Source organism: Belonocnema kinseyi, chromosome 6 (genome assembly GCF_010883055.1).
Source record: "Belonocnema kinseyi isolate 2016_QV_RU_SX_M_011 chromosome 6, B_treatae_v1, whole genome shotgun sequence".
Taxonomy (NCBI): Eukaryota; Metazoa; Arthropoda; class Insecta; order Hymenoptera; family Cynipidae; genus Belonocnema; species Belonocnema kinseyi.
Genome location: NC_046662.1, coordinates 107,008,888 through 107,014,161, shown reverse-complemented (window position 1 = coordinate 107,014,161; position 5,274 = coordinate 107,008,888). Strand labels below are relative to the sequence as shown.

Below are 5,274 nucleotides of genomic sequence, written 5' to 3'. Positions count from 1 at the left end.
AAAAAGCCTTGATTTGTTAAAATTGTAATGAGCTAAATTTTAAGTTTGAACGCTGCAATTTTAATTTAGAATAATATTCAAAATTAATTGAAAACTTGAAATAATTTGAAACACGATGTAGATTTTTGCAGATTAAAGAAAAAAAAAGGTTTTGAGAATTGTAAAATATTCAAAAAAAATAACAAAAATTGTTGTGATTGCTAAGAAAATTGAAAATGATTTTTTAGTATGAAAAATTAATTTTAAGTGAGTATTTGACAAGATTTTAAAAATTAAAAAAAAAGGAATCAGGACGATTTTAAGGCAATTTTTTTATATTGCAGTTTTTTTAATTTTAGGAAAAAAATCTAATTAACACAGGATTAAGTTTAAAAAAAATGGAATAGTACAATTTCCAGATAAAAACTGTGCTAAAAAATTGAATTGAACAAGACAAAAAAACGAATTTTTTCATTTTTTCAAATCTTAAACAAAATACATGAATTTTTAAAGAAATTATTTAATTTTAAAGTAAAAAAGACGAATTATCTACAAAAAATTGAAATTTTTAAGCGAAAAATATGAGTTTTCAATGAAAGAGTTAAACTTCCAACCAAATAGTTAAATTTTCAATCATAATTAAAAAACCTTGTTAAAAAAGGGTATTTTTTGGACAAAGTAGTTCAACTCTTAGTAAAATAATCGACTTTCAAACCCAAGAAGGTGTACAGTTGATATTTTAACCAAACAATTGCATTTTTGACCAAAAATGATAAAATTTTCAACCAAAAGGATTAAATTTCTACTAAATAAGGTCAATTTCCAACAAAATACATGAACTTTAAACAAAATTATTTAATTTTAAAAACAAAAAGAGTATTTCCACCAAAACTTATAATTTTAATTTGTAACAATATATTTGCATTTACAACAGAACGACTTTAGAAGCAAAACATATTTATAGTTCATAATTCAACCGAAAAATTTAATTTTTAATCAAAAAGTATAAATTTTCCATAGAACAATTTAATTTCTACAAAGAAAGACGACCTTTTAACAAAACACATGATTTCTTAACCAAAAATGGTATTGATTGATTGTCAGTTTCAAAAATGTATTTTCAACGAAAAAGATGAACCTTTAAATAAAAAAAATAGACTATTATAATATAACATAATTATAATATTATCATTATTAATATACGTATATATTTATATATATAATAGTGTTAATATTTATATAATTTATATTTTATACATGAAATAACATAACCTCAAAATATACGCATATCAAGAGGCGCGCGATCTATTCAAATCATGAGAATGGTCAGCATCGAAATCTGGAAATATTAAAATCCCAATCTCCAGAATTTATTTCAAAGCAGTTAGCTGTTAGCAGATAGATATATAAATAGAATCGACGAAGTGCTCCGACCGGCAATCGTGCATCTTCGAGTTTTCAAATTCAGAAGAGGAGAAATGGGTTGCGCGCGCAACTCAGTCATTTACAGCGTCTCCTACTAGATTCACACGGACATAGGCCTGTCACAGTATTGGACCGCATCTCGTTTCAGATCTGGGATCACTGTACCGGTCTATTTCTATATGTCGATGGATTCAGTACCAAATGACGTCATTACACGCGTCGCATTTCATGAGGATGATAAAATTCCTAAACCTTATAATTTGTTTTATCACAAAGAAATATCTCCGTTCTGCTGCCCCGAAGACCCGTGTTCAATTCCCGCCAGGACTGATATCTTCTAACAAGGTTTTTTCTCTTTTAGCTTAAAATAAAATATAAATATCTGATTGTATGTTTAATGTATAAAATGTATAGTGCGTGAAGTGAATGCGAATTTACTTTTATTTTGCTCTTTCGACCATAGAAGTTTTTCCTGTTTTCTATGGGAAAAATTAGAAATGCGTAGAATGAACATAGAATGTTTTTACTATTGTGTTTTGTAAACTTCACAGTCTGTCTTAGGGATTATAGTAAGTTTCTTTTGGTATAAGTGCAATTATTTAATAATTTATTTTATATTTCAATAGACATAATAAGTTCAGAGTTTGTTATTCACAATAGTAATTCTTGCAATAGTGACTCTATATCCTGGCTTGCTATTGTCGTATTGTAAAAATAAATATCATACCATCAAATTTTATAACTGAAAGTTTCTCCGTGTAGATAGTGTATTTCTTGATCAAATTTGTTTAAACCACCATACATTATTATTTAATGACCAAATCTGATTATTGACATTTTCATTTAATTTTCGGTAATTCAGTAGAAAAAGCTTGATTCATTTTATCATGAATACCTCCTGTAGATAATTGTTTATAAAATTTGTTTATAAAATAAAAAATTATTTATTATCTCATAAATTAAATTAAAAACGGTTTTTGTCTGTACATTTTTCACATTTACTGCGAAAACATTTTCCCTCACTTATTTGTTTATAAACAATTCACTGAATTTTGAAACAATTTGAAAGCTACCAGACAATTTTTAGGAAGCACATAATCAATTTACGTGGAATCATGTTAGTTTCAATTTAAAAAAGAACACATTCAAATCCGTTGAGAAATCGCTTCTGAATACACGCGTACGTAAAAAAAAGTGTGCAAATCCAAAAAAGCGGCCTATAAAGTATCAAAGTATTGGTCTAGCATAGTAAAATCTGCATTGATTGAAATTTTCTGCTTACCAGTTTTTTTTGTATTCGAGTTTTTATTTTTAGTTTAGGTCAAATTATCCCAAGTTACAGCATAATCAACATGTTCCTCGTTAACGGCTGAACGGATTTCGAAAATTCTAACGTTAAAGTTTTGTTTAAAAACGTGCATTCCAGTAATCTTTCTTCCGAATATAAAGAAATTAAACTTGTTAAAAAATATCAATTGTTTATAAACAAATTGAACTTTTTTTTAAAAAAGAACACCATTTTGTATACGCTATTCCACATTTTTGTGGAGAGAAATGCGAAAAGAAATACTAAGTAGTTTCTATTATCTAACAAGATATAACATTTTTAGTGTGAATTTATTAAAATTTAATTTTCTTAATTCACATATTGACTCGTTTCCCGAAAATGTGGGTGATTACAGTTAACAGAAGAGCAAAAGATTTCATCAAAAGACATCTGAGAAATGGAAAGTAGATATCGAGGAAAATAGAACGTGCACATTATTGTGGATTATTGTTGGGATTTCCAAAGAGATTCACCTGCAAAAGGAATACACAGAAAAAGAAATTCACTACACAGCTCATTTGAGATCAAAAGAATACGATATTCAAGGAAATCTGACGACCAAAACCTGGGGAAATTTTTTCCAACATAAGGACTATTAAAAAATGCATAACTTGTCCTAAAATAAAAATTCAAAATAATATACAAAAAGCCTAGTAAGCAGAAAATTGCCATCAATGTAGATTTTAAATATGATAGACCAAAACTACAATGACGTATAGATCACTTTTTTGGCTATGCACACGTTTGCTGTGTTCCTGTGATATCAATTTGTCGAAATATTTTTTGGCTCCACTATGTGCCGCTACTACGCGCGTCATATATGCATGCAACAGGAAAAAAATACTTATACTTACAATGTCAACAACTGTATGTATTGTGTTCACTATTTGTAAGAAAATTGCAGCATATATATATATATATATATATATATATATAACAATGACTTAAATCCACTTGTTATTAATTTTTCAACGAAAATCCGTAAAGCAACTGTCAACTTGCTTGTCTAGAATCTGAAAACGATGTGCCACTTTTTCAGTTTCATTCTACAACTGGCCACAGCGTCCCGGAACGGCTTTAGTAAATAGAAAGATATGTATACCGTAGTTTAATTTAAGATATTATACGGTAGGCTTGGCATTGCGCAATCCTCAAGGTAATGCTAGAATTAGGAGTAGTTGTGAGGCTACATTGGTGGGAGGGACGGTTCCTTCCTTTTTAAAAAAGTATCACATAGAGAGAATCAAGTGACAGAGGTCGATATAACACAAACACTTATCTGAGTTTTGTCAGAGCCCGAAATAACAGAGGGGACCTTGTCATGAATTAAAGATAGTTACGTCATAAGCTTTTGCCGGAAAAAAGTCAACGTTCATGGATAAAGAGTTGCACTAGACCGAGAAAATTACATCATCTTTACATCGCCGAAAATATAAAATACGTAATACATATATAAGAAGAGCAAGAATCAAAAGAAAGAAAGGAATTAATTTTAATATTAATGAAAATTTATCCTACATACCTAATAAAATTAGAGAAACTGAAAGATAATAAGTGACGAGGTATTATATAGATCTTATACGTGATTAAAATTAGTTTTTCTGCCTTCCCGAATATGAAAACTTTCGTTCTCTGTTAATTTGGAAAGGAAAATCAAATATTTTTAGACTAAATTGATGTTTATATACAAGCTATAAGCGACTCTCTAAGAAACCCTGAACAACAGAGAAAAAGTATTTTTTTTATTCAAAATAAATTCAAAACTGTTCGAACTAACTCTACAAATTTAACGGACTGGCCGCGGCACACAGTGGGCAAAAAATGTCTGTAAAGCTAATAAAAAATTCGGTATAAATCGGTCTGGGTTGATTTTGAAAAAAGTGTTTTATTAATTTTGTTTACTTAATAAGAAAAATGGAAATTTTTTTGGGTGCAGTTCCGAATAGCTGAATTCTCCGATTTTACTTAAAATCCACATACTTATGTACTTTGGTGCGCTGATTACGAATTTGATAGTGAAAATTGACGACTAGACCATCTTCATGGTGAAACCATGAAAAAACCATAAAAATCGTATTTGCGTTTATCTAAACCAATATGCAAAATTTCGCAAATTGTTCTTTACAAAAGTTGTAGCTCCCATTGAGATACATATTTTGTCTTTCGAATATTTTTCTCTGCGAGTGACAGTTTCCGAAAAAAAAATGAATGATAAATCAATTTTCATGTAAAAAAAAAAAAACACATAAACATCATGGATTTTTCAGTTTATCTCAGCCAATACGCAAAATTCTGCAACATTTTCCAAACAAAAGTTGTAGATCTCATTAAGATACAAATTTTCTTTCTGAAGCATTTTTCTCCACGAGTGATAAGTTTCCGAGACAATTAGTGATACATCTAACGATCAACTATTTCGGTACTAAGCATTAACGTGTCAACATGAGTTCTGTGAAGTTAGCACGACCACTTTATCATATTGAGTTTTTGAACATTGCATAATTTAATGCTACACTGAGAAAACTATATCGCATGAATTACAA

At 28.9% G+C, this 5,274-nt stretch overlaps 1 protein-coding gene across 5 annotated transcripts in view; it reads right to left on the bottom strand.

The window, feature by feature from the left end:
• LOC117174780 overlaps positions 1-5,274 on the bottom strand; it is a 246,670-nt gene that overhangs the window by 149,317 nt on the left and 92,079 nt on the right. For 3 of the 5 annotated variants that reach the window (XM_033364138.1, XM_033364140.1, XM_033364142.1), the window contains exon 1: positions 3,586-3,770. The exons of the other annotated variants lie outside the window; for them this stretch is intronic. The gene's annotated coding sequence lies outside the window, so the exon portion shown is untranslated. Of the gene's footprint in view, positions 1-3,585; positions 3,771-5,274 lie in introns of those variants that run through there. 5 annotated transcript variants of the gene reach the window in all.